Genomic DNA, 11,633 nt, shown 5'->3' with positions numbered 1-11,633 from the left:
ATAGGCTGGAACGCCAACATACAACGTGTTACAGTAGGCCAGCCTGCCAATGACCAATGCTTGTATCAGTTGCTGCCTGGATGTCAACGGGATAAAATGTAAATAATTTTTAATTCCTTCATAATCTAAAAGCAGGAGGTCCTAGGTTTCTTTAAATGGATTTCAAATGACATGATATGGAGCAGCTAATTCAACCTATGTGTGATCCAATGGTTAAGTAGAAGTACATTTGATCCAGTGGATCTGTGGGAGACTCAATGTGATCCAGAGGTTACGGTGAAGATGAGGAGCCTTAGTTGCTAAGGAAGAAGGGGTGTTGTCTAGTGTTAAAAAAATAGAATATTTGATCTGGTGGATAAGTAGCTGAGAATGTGGTATTATCTGGTCTTTAAACAGGGGATGATGCAATCAAAAACGTATCTGTCCCCTTATCTACTGAACGCGCTGTGCACATATAAATAAGTAAACTCCCAGTGTCAATTGTCAAGCAAAACTCTGCGCCTACATTTTTCATTAAATAAGTCTTCGTGAAATTCATCCGCAAAGCCCTGCAGCTTTGGCTGTGTACAACGTGTGCATCTCATTGAGATGATTGCAGCCATCTGCTGTTTTTTTCTTCTTTTTTTCTCAAAACATTCTGCCAATGTTTCTTTATTTTGCGTACTCCTGTGTCGTTAATGAAAAATAAATCTTGCAAATTCGTCAAAATATATTCATAAGTAAATGCCAACAGTTGCTGACTCATAAAACTCAGCATATTCCTCTGGCTTTCTGTGTGCTGTGCATTTCCTGCAAATATCTTTCAAACAGAAATGTATGCTGATGGGTGGTCGTAAGATTATTCAGTAAAAAAAATCGCAAAATGATATTCACAGACGAGGTTCTAATGGAGATGGCATGTGTAATTGGAAAGGCAGGAATTAAGGTGCCTGGGCCTCCTCCTTGCCAAGGCGGCCTCTAATTTGACTCATTTGCTGTTGTCGGATGTGACGTGAATCTCACGAGAAATTGAAATCTCATTGGAATTCCCAGACCTCAATGCTGCCAGTACTCCGTGAGAGTCGGATATTATTACATAAGGCGAGGATGTGGGCCCTACATGTGGCTCCAGGCCAGAGAGAAGCCGGGGGGGGGGGGGGGGGGGGGGGGGGGAGGGGAGGGAAGGGGTAGTGCTCTCCCGCATCCCCAAGGACCAGAAGGTAAGTGAAGAACCCAGCAGCACTTAAAGTAGGCAAGAGAGGTGCAAAGAAACTTGTGTACCAAGAACAAACACACAAGATTGCCAGCTGGACAAAGACCAAACCCAACACACGAAGACCATATCTAGTGGCAGAGAACCTACACCAGAGGGGAAACACCAAATCGGAGATGTTCAAGGAGCAGTGGAACTCTGGGAGTTGACTAAGGGCCATATGTATCAAGATACCCATTTGCGATTTTCAAATAGCGATTTTTAAGAAATCGCTATTTGAGAATCGCAAATGGGTATGTATGTACAAAATCGCATTTTTTTTGCGATTCCTTAAAATTCCTTAATTGCGATTAGCAAATTGCGAATCGCTATTAAGGAATACTTTCCCATTCATTTCTATGGGCCAGGAGGCCCATAGGAATGAATGGGAAGTTATTCTCAATTTGCGATTCGCAATTTGCTAATCGCAAATTGAGAATAATTTCATGGGTGCAGGGGTGTCCAAAGGACACCCTGTTGCACCCCTGAAATATGCATGGGTGCACATGTGGCGCACATACATGCCCTAAGGGCATGTATGTGTGTCACATGGCACTTTCAAAAATGCAAAAATGTTCATTTTTCAAGGAATTCGTAACTTACCACCAACTAAAAGTTGGTGGTAATTTGAGATTCGCTAATGGCATTTTGCTAAATTTTTTGCTACATACATTGCATTTAAGGAATCGCAAAATTTGCAATTCCTTAAATGCAATTGCAAAATAAGGAATCGCAAATTTTGCGATTCCTTATTTTGCACCAAATTTTTCTTAATACATTCCATTTAGCAAATTCGCATTCGCAAAGGCCTTTGCGAATGCGAATTTGCTTGATACATATGCCCTAAATCCTATAGGTCTCCCACTGAGAGAGTGAAAAGTGCCAGAGGGGGGCAATTTGTGCCTTGTACCTAATAAAGGATTACACAGTAGAGGCAGAGCCCACTATGTGCATGCTGGGTATCGAAAGCAGAATATTGATGGCACAGAATATTGAGGACAAAATATTGAAACGGAAATAGCGACAGGTAAGTATAGATTTTGTATACTGAACTCCATGTATATGTACCGTGGCGATATATACTTCTTCAAGGTAAATAGATGTGGAGATAGGAATAGTAAATCAACACTTCCCTATACGCACTTACCTTTCAATATTTTGTCCCTTAGACAGTGAGACCAAGACAATGATACTGATGAAGCAAAGCTTCGCATTCGCGACGTGCTTTATTCATGAACCTCGCCCGTGTGTAATCCAGTAATAAGTTGTACGTCTTACTAACGTTTATTCTATGTTTAAACGAGGTTCCCCGACGCTTGCCTATGTGTTTTACTAAAATAATTAACTCGAGTCTTTTAAAAATGGCCGCTGCTTGGAAGTAAGTGTCTGCGCATGCGTCAGTCACACTCACGTGTCCTGATGTGTTTGCAGAGTTGGAGGGAAATAGTTGCGCATGCGTAATGCATAGCTTTGCCAGTAACGTGGTACTGCTCGTGCCACTGCTCTTGTGTACGTATACATGTAGCTAACATTTAGACTGCATAAGTATATTTTATAGTGATAAGTTGAAAGTACAAACCCTGTGATGTGTTTTCATAATGTTATTTCTATGTATTAATTTGTTCTCGCTTACTTTTCATGTACCGCGGGGAATGGGGGTCTGACTGAGCCGAATGCCATCTTGGAGGGCCTTTCTGCGCATGCTCCTCCATCTGGGGAACTGACAACCTTGGCTGGTGGAACTTGGCCAGCTGGCAGGGATGGGCAAGATGCTCCTGTGAACTGACCTGAAAACCCAGGAAAACGGAGTCATGTGTCCCTACTCTGCAACAATGTAAAATTGTCATTGTATTTCCCTGCAGTTTCTCATGGGAACCCCAATCTTGCTAGGCGGTACCCAAAGATGCAAATTAGGCATCCAAATAGTGTGTTATGATTGGTGTGTTACCCAAATCCTACCTTAGGACCAATCCAAATTGAGGGATTCTGATACTTTGCAACATTGGGGGGTGGTACACCGTCCCCAAACTGTATATCTACCCTGGGTTCACCTAGGGAAATTGTCCGACTTGTCTGGTTTAGCTGACCTGTCACTGACCCATCGTACTCAATAGGTGACTGAAGATACAGAGCGCTGCGGAGCACTCTGTCCGAAATTGACCATAGACTAAGGTTCTACTGAACCTTAAAGTGCTGGCGAAGCACTTTGCTGGGAGTTCGCTGACCCAATCGGGGTCTTGATCGATAGCTGCAGAGAGGGTGGAGCGCAGGCGTTGCTTCCAAACTGCGGGTGTGGTCCTGTCCTGAGCGGTCCTGTCCTGAGGGTTTGCTGTCCTGTCCTGAGGGTCCTATCCTGATTCCTAATCTGAGGGTATCCTGTCCTGTCCTGGGTGTCCATTCTGCACCTGCTGTCCTTTGAGGGGTATCCTTCCTTGAGGGTTTCCTGTCCTTAACTGACCCGTGGCAAGGGTTTGGTTTCCACACCAGTCTAGGTAAATATTGCTCTAAACTCTTCAAACTTGCACCTTTCTATTTTTCTGTCTTTTTGCTTCAATAAAGAGACATCTTTGCACATGTTGATTTTTCCATGCTTTTTGCCGCAATTTATTGAAACATAAAGTCATTTGCATATTTCCATAACGTGTTCCCATGTTACCCTACCTTTTAGAAATCATATTTTGCATTTCAGTTTGTCATTTTCTGATATGGTCTAGAACGGCTTTACTTAAACTGTCTAAAGAACTTTTACCTTAAATGCATAGCGTTTTCCTGTTGCATCTCATATTAGTATTTCCATGATTACCCTGACTTTATTTTTCTATAGTTATGTACTCTTCATTATTTTGATTATTGATTGTCTTATTCTTGTAAACTTAATGCTCAACGAAAACGAACTTTAGATAAAGCTTTTAAAACTTCCAGTTGTCTGTGGTCATTTTACAACAGTATTGAATGTCATTTTGAGTTGGTATTTTGCTGCCTTTCCTTTTACAGCTAGCTCCCTGATCTGTTGAGGTCATAGGTACCCGAGTCGGTGGATGGTAAGTCGGGTACGCTGAGTAATAACAGTAGGGAATTCACACAAATTGGTAGCAGCCCGTGAAGTCACCCTGTCAATGAATAGTGTGAATTGAAAGTATATGGGCCCGAAGCCGGAAACGGCGAAATTATTGGCTGGGTGACCTCGCGCGCTCTATCAGTTTTTCTGGCTAGCAGAGGATGGTTAGGGACTAGTTGATGGTTAGGCAGGATTAGTCAGACTAGTTAAGTCGGTAGCTGCTAGTATATTAATGCTGCTACAAAAGCGGCCATTCCGAGGGAACCGATCACTCTCTTGAAAGGTGTTGCTTTTTGAAAATTCATGAATTGTTTTATCATTGTTATTCTTGTTCTTATATTGTTATATGTATTAATCCATGCATTTGTAAACCGTCTCGTTTTATGTTGTCCGAACTCCCCGGGGAATTGAAAGGGCAAGTGGTGAATAGAATCCATTGTCCTGAGGTCGCAGGCTTAAGGAAAGTTAGGTGCAGGTTAGGATAACCGGGAAGCACTAACTAGGGTTTTTCTGAATACGTGTGTGAATAAATGTCAGTAACGAGGTTCATTGGCAAAATTCCCATAGTGGCATAACCTAGTAAGGGTCACATCGGAAGAGTAGCAGGTTCCTCGGAGCTTGGGTGAAAACAGAGGGGTCCGCTGGGAAACCTTAGACTCGGATATATCCCGGGGAATAGGGGAATAACAGGTTCACCGATGCTAGAGTGAAGGGTAGGCGGAAGAGATCTACCCGCAGCGCGTGAAAAGTAAATGGAAGTAGTTTACTTGCAGTAAAAGAAATCTGTCCTGTCTAGACACTTGAGCACTGTGGCGAATGTGTATTCGTTGTTAAATAACCAAGCACTAGCACTTTAGAAAGAAAGAAAGTTTCCGTTACCTTGTGAAGGGAGGGAGTCAGTCGCGAAGCGCCTCTGACGTCACTCCGTGCCGCGCTGGGATTGGTAGAAGCAGCGGGCGGGTAGCGGGGCTGGAATTGTAAAGGAGGGGTGAAGCGCCGGAGCGTGAGGACAGTCTCACGAAGGGGCCGCGCACCCATTGGCCGAGATTCTTTGAACGCGTGCACCTCATTGGTCGCACGGAACTGCAAGGCGCATTCTGATTGGAGGTGACTTTGTAAACAGAGTTAAGCGTAGAAATCGTATGTGGCACTCGTATTGTCCAGAGACTAGACCCGATCCAAGAAACCAAGGGTTTGAAAGGGATCAGTGGAAAGCCAATAGATACGATATTATGTACGGAGCTAAGAGAAAAATGTCCCTTGTAAATAGGGTAAAGAATTATTTCAAAACGGACAAACCAATTAAGTCCAGAGAGGGCGTTATTGTCCCGCCACCGAATACTCCCGCCTCGTTCATGATGTTTGACCGGGGGTACAATACCTGTGTGTGGTTGGAAAATTGGGTAAAGTACACAAAAGATGACGGAATATTGGCTTTTCCGTTAGACGGTACTTTCAATGGCAGGATTTTATTTAATTTAAGAACCCGCATGAATGAATTGCATCCCAGACCGAGACTAACGCAGTATGAGGCATTAGAAGAATGGGAGATTGAGGCTTTTGAAAGAGAGAAACCCCGGTTGGACAAAGGTCTGACCAAGTGGTATCCAAGGCTGAAACAAGAGACCAGGGATAAAAGGATGAAACAGTGGAGACAGAGCATGATTGTTGAGGGTCTGTTTCCAATGATGCCAGCGGGTGCCCCTTCTGCGGGAGAGAAAAAGACAGAAAAGAGTAAACATTGGGGAGCGCCTGGGGAGTCAGACGATGAATTATTAGATGACATTTTTACGCGAAGCCCGCCCCCTTATAATGAGGGAGCCCGACCTTCCAGTGTAGGAGAGAATCCCCAGCGTTCATCCATTAAGGAGGAGGACAGATCCCTAAGTAGGGGGGGAGGTGGCCAGGTACTGCCCTATTTTGAGAATCCCGGACCCGCGGAGGTACGAGATATATATCCTAGAATGCCCGTGAGCCCGGAGGAAAAATATTCCCGTGAAAGAGCCTTTTTCCCCAGATCTCTTTATGAGAACGAAGAAAAGCCATTAAGTTCAGGAATGCCCTTTTTGCAGCCTCCATATGGGGAGGAGCGCAGGTCATTTGGCACAGGAACTTTGTTCCCTAAACCAAATTATGGTGGAGGACCAAGTGAAACGCATCCTACTGCCCCGAGTTTTACCCCTCACCTGACCCCACAGATAATACCTGACCGAACCTTAGGAAGAGTACTAGATGAAAGGGAGCAAGAGGCCATAGCTAAACAAAGGACAGAAATAATTCAGAAGATCTCCCAGTTAAATGCCAGTCCTGAGGCTTTGACTATTCCGGTAACAATCGGACCAGTGGTTCCGTTGTATGGGAATAATCAAGGAAGTTCAAACCCTCCAGTTATGAACCCAATCATGGCCCCGCCGAGGCAAGAGCCCCTACTGATAGACGATCAGTCCAGCGAGTGCGAGTCCGAAGTTGTGTTCTTGGACCTGCCAAACAAACAAACCGGGAAGGGAGTGCAGAAGAGGCATAATCCTTTTAATGCGAAAGAAATTAAATTAGAATCAACGTCAGGTACTAGGAGTGTTTCTTTGGTAACTCCGGAGGAAATTGAAAATTGGAGTCGTGAATTAGAAAAGCAGACTCCGCAAACGAAACCTTTGGATCTCTACAAACTGAGGGTAGAGATAGAGGAATTAATGGCAGGAAATGTGGGATTAGACAGATTAAATACCTACTCTGAAGAAGAGTTGCTGTTTATGTGTAAAAGCCTTACCAGAAGTACCAGAGTGCTCCACGAAAAACTGACAGACACTGCAGCTAGTATGGGGGTAGATATTTCAAGATCCAAGCCCTTACAAAAGCCCTACAGAGCTGAATTCTCGGACAAAGATATAGAGAACTTGAATGTGTCAGGGAAAAAGTTGCAGATTAAAGAGTTGATTGCAATTTTGCAAAAATGGGGAGACGTGGAAAAATGGAGAAGCAGGTGGGCACGAAAGAAAGATGAGGCTCGATCCAGACAAGCCACCCCTGAGTTCCCTTTGAGAGAAGTAGACAAGCCCGAAACGTTATGCCCCATGCGTGAAGTACCAGGTGGGAGGTATGTGCACGTTCCATGGTCCAGACAGGATATTGTGTCCTTTACTAACGATTTCCCGAAACTGCGCGAAAAGCCAGTTGACTGGTACCGGCAGGTGGAAAGGTTCGTAAAGGTGCAAAAATGCCTATGGAAAGACCTGGATGGATTTTTCGACATTGTGGTCCCGGTAGATCTATGGACCGAGTGTAAAATAGCAATAGGTTGGCCTAGTGAGGAGTACCCGAGGGACTCTAACACAGGGGAGCCGTCGATTGAAGTGATGAAAAAATATGAACAAGTAATGCTGCATTTGAAAAATAAGGTGCCGGCAAAGGAAACTGATTGGACCAGGATAGATAGAACCACGCAGGAGAGAGACGAGACAGTGCACTCCTATTATGAAAGGCTGTTGCAGGTGTTTAAAATGTACAGTGGTATAGATAACATCGAGATGAAGGATATGACGCACTTCATTTACAGGTTTGTAAACGGTTTAAGGCCTGAAATTTGTCAGTGGATAAAAGATAACAAAATTTGTTGGCACTCCAAAAAGATAGATGAGGTCCTGCGGTACGCAAAGTACTGCGAGGACGAGATGGCAGAAAAGAAAAAGGCGCTCAAGGAAAAGGTCATGTGGGCTCAGGTGAAGCTCGCAGAACAGCAGGAAAAACAGTTGAGTAATATGGTCAAAAACACTCAGAACCAAAGGCCTGGGGGTGGGGGAGGAGGTAAGCCCCGGCCCAAAATGAGCAGGGAGGAGGCTATGAAGAAATTTCCCTGTCACCAGTGCGGAGAAATTGGACACTGGCGTAACGAGTGTCCTTATTTGCCTGACGATAACGCCAAAACACCTGATTTAACTCCACAGACGCAGAAAGAAAGACCAAGAAAGACTCAACCACAGGTAAAAACGGTTCAGGTGCCCCGAGCTCCTAAGCAAGTACATAAGGGAAAAGGCACAGAGGGTGATGAGATAGAAGTCTGGGAAAGCAATGAGAACAGAAATGCAGCAACTTCGCAGTATCTGTTGAACGATACCTTCCTTTGTGATGACCAGTACTGACGGGGCCTGAGAGGGGAGGACGAGGAGTGCGTACTTGGCGCCTCCTTGCCGGTAGACCAGTCCAGACCATACATTGAAGGAAAGGTTGACGGAAATGATGTCACTTTTCTGTTGGACACTGGCGCTACCCGTTCTACTGTGAGAACAGTGGACGTTCCAAACCTACCCCTCTCGGGAGAAGCCATCCAAGTAGTGGGTGTATCTAATCAATTGATTAGTACTCCTGTTACCAAACCCATGGAGATCTCAATTGGAAACTTTAAGAAAATGCATAGATTTGTCGTTTGTGACACCAGTCCAGTGAACTTACTGGGACGTGATTTGCTGTGCAAAATGAACTGTACCATCTTTTGCACACCAAAGGGTGTTGAAATTCAGACCCCAGATGAAGACGGCATTTATAAATTAATGTTAATCAGACCTGACTCAGAAATTAAATGAATGACCATGCAGGATTTGCCCCAAGAACTCCAAGAAGCAGTGAAGCCAGAGGTATGGGACTTTACTGGGAAAGATGTAGGGTTAATGAAAAACGTGGACCCCATACAGATAGCAATCAAGGACAATGCGGTATACCCCAATACTAAACCCTACAGAATGAATGCAGAAGTGAGAGCTGGTGTTACCCTGGAAATACAGAAATTGCTAGAAGGAAACATCATACAGGAAGTAATGAGTAGCCCATGCAACTCCCCGATTATGGGCATCAAGAAGCCTAATTGATCGCTATGATAAAAGCTTGCAAAATTGGGAAAAACCTACGCATAACAGTGTATACTGACAGTCAGTACTGTTATGGGGTTGTGCATGACTTTGGCCAGTTATGGCTACAGAGGGAGTTCCTGACTTCATCAGGTACCCCTATTCGAAATGGAAAAGTTGTTCAAGACCTTTTAGAGGCAATCCAGTTACCAAAGGAACTGGCAGTGGTAAAATGTGTGGCTCATAAGAAGAGCATGGACACTGTATCACTGGGAAATGATTTTGCTGATCGAGTGGCCCAATGGTGCGCCAGAGATCGGTATATCGTAAATCCAAAACGAGGGGGGCCAGGAACCAGCTGCCAACTTCAGGTGTTTGAAGAAGTGCCTACATGGGATGAAGTGAAAGAGTGGCAGCAGGCGGCACCTTGGCAAGAGAGAGAGAAGTGGAAGGAAGATGGGTGTAGACCAAGACGTGTGGATGGTGTCATATTAGGTCCAACTGGTATGCCTGTGTTACCTAGACACTTACTTAGCACAATGGCGAGATTGATACATGAAGGATCACACATTGGTAGGGACGCCATGATCCTAGTGTTCCAACAGACTTGGTACAGTAAAAAGTTCAGGAAAGTAGCAGAGTCCCTCTGCCAGAGGTGCCTGTCATGTCAAAAGATGAACCCAGGGAAGAAAACTGTGGTGGAACTGGGGAAAATTGGGAGGTCCGGGGGTCCCTTTGTGAGAATACAGGTTGATTTCATCACCATGCCCGTTGTGAAGGGAAACGATATGTCCTTGTCATGGTCTGTTTATTTTCGAAGTGGGTGGAAGCTTTCCCTACTCCCCAAAATGACGCAATGACAGTAGCCAAGTGTTTACTAAAAGAACTGATACCTAGGTTCGGGGTTCCAGTCACTATTGAATCAGATAGAGGCCGACATTTTCAGAATGAGGTGATCGACGAACTCTGTAAGGCCTTTGGAATCTCACAAAAGCTTCACTGTGCATACCGTCCAGAGGCTTCTGGAATAGTGGAACAAATAAATGGAACTATCAAAAACAGACTAGCAAAACTGTGTGATGCATCTAAGATGACCTGGGTGAAGGCCCTGCCCCTGGTCCTGATGGGACTCAGAAGTGTTCCTGACCGCAAGACAGGCCTAAGTCCCCATGAAATCATTATGGGAAGAGTGATGAGACAAGCATGGGTGCCAGGAAGCAAACTGTTGAGTATTACTGATGATTTGGTGCTTGAATACTGCAAGAGATTGGGTGACCAAGTGCGTTCTATCTCTCGCCAGATCGGAGAAGACGCCATCCTCAATCCAACGACTCCTCTCCACAAACTGGTCCCGGGGGACTGGGTGAAGATAAAGAAACATACTCGGAAGAGCTGCCTGGAGCCAAGGTGGGGAGAGAAACGTCAGGTGATCCTGGTAACTACCACAGCAGTAAAGTATGCAGGGGTTCCACGCTGGGTACACGCCAGCCACACCCAGAAGGTATTACCAGACGAGGAGCCTGAAGAAGAAGGACGTCCAGATGAGGACTCTGCAGGAGCCAGACCAGAAGTAGCTGACGACATACAGCCCAGTACCAGTCGAGCTGCAGAATCAGCAGACGTTGGCCCAAGAATAGTTGAAAACGAACTACCAAGAGTCCAGCCTGCTGAAGGGGTCCAAGAAGCTGAGCCAGAAGTAGCTGAAGACGAGCTGCCGAGCATATGGCCAGAGGAGTGGATACCATTGATTGATCTCACTGAAGACCCCATTCAAACGAGTGAGAGACTTTGTGAAGGTAGAGAGTGGACTAGGGAGGAAAAGCAAGGCACAGGCGAAGAGCCTCAGAATCTTGAGATTCACATCAAAACTGAGGAAGGAGAAGGTCAGACAGGGACAGAACAAGTGATTGATACAGAACAAGTGAATGATACGGAGCAAGTGCTCGATACTGAACAAGTGAAGGATACAGAACAAGTGATTGATACTCCTCCACTGACTCCTGATGTCGGGAAGGGACAGACTAGACATAGCGTAATAGTTCGAGGAGAAGAAAGTCCAGAGATCGAAGTGCTTGAACAGGATCAGATAGGATTAGAAGAACGTGTTCAGGAAACAGAAACAGAGACATTTGAAGACCAAACGCAAAACTGTCCTGAACGAGGCCAGATTAGTAACCAGGCAGAAGAAATAGATGCTAGCCCTGGAAACAGTCAGATAGAAGAGGAAGAAACTGAAACAGAATTGCCACAAACTAAGGAGAACAAGAGGGCCAGAGAAGAAAATGAAGTCCAAGTACCAACTAAAAGACTTAAGAAAAGAAAGCACATTGAGCCTGGATACATAAAGAAATTGAGACTGAGAATAAAAACGGTAGAAGAAAAACGTGCAGAAGAAAGGAGAAGTGCTCGCATAGCAGAACAACCAGAAGACACTTCCAAAAGAAGGAGTGACCGAATAAAGAGACAAAACAAAAAGTACAAGTCACCTGAATGGACACTTGTGTTG

This window comes from Lissotriton helveticus, chromosome 7 (genome assembly GCF_964261635.1).
Source record: "Lissotriton helveticus chromosome 7, aLisHel1.1, whole genome shotgun sequence".
Taxonomy (NCBI): Eukaryota; Metazoa; Chordata; class Amphibia; order Caudata; family Salamandridae; genus Lissotriton; species Lissotriton helveticus.
This window is presented reverse-complemented; position numbering follows the sequence as displayed.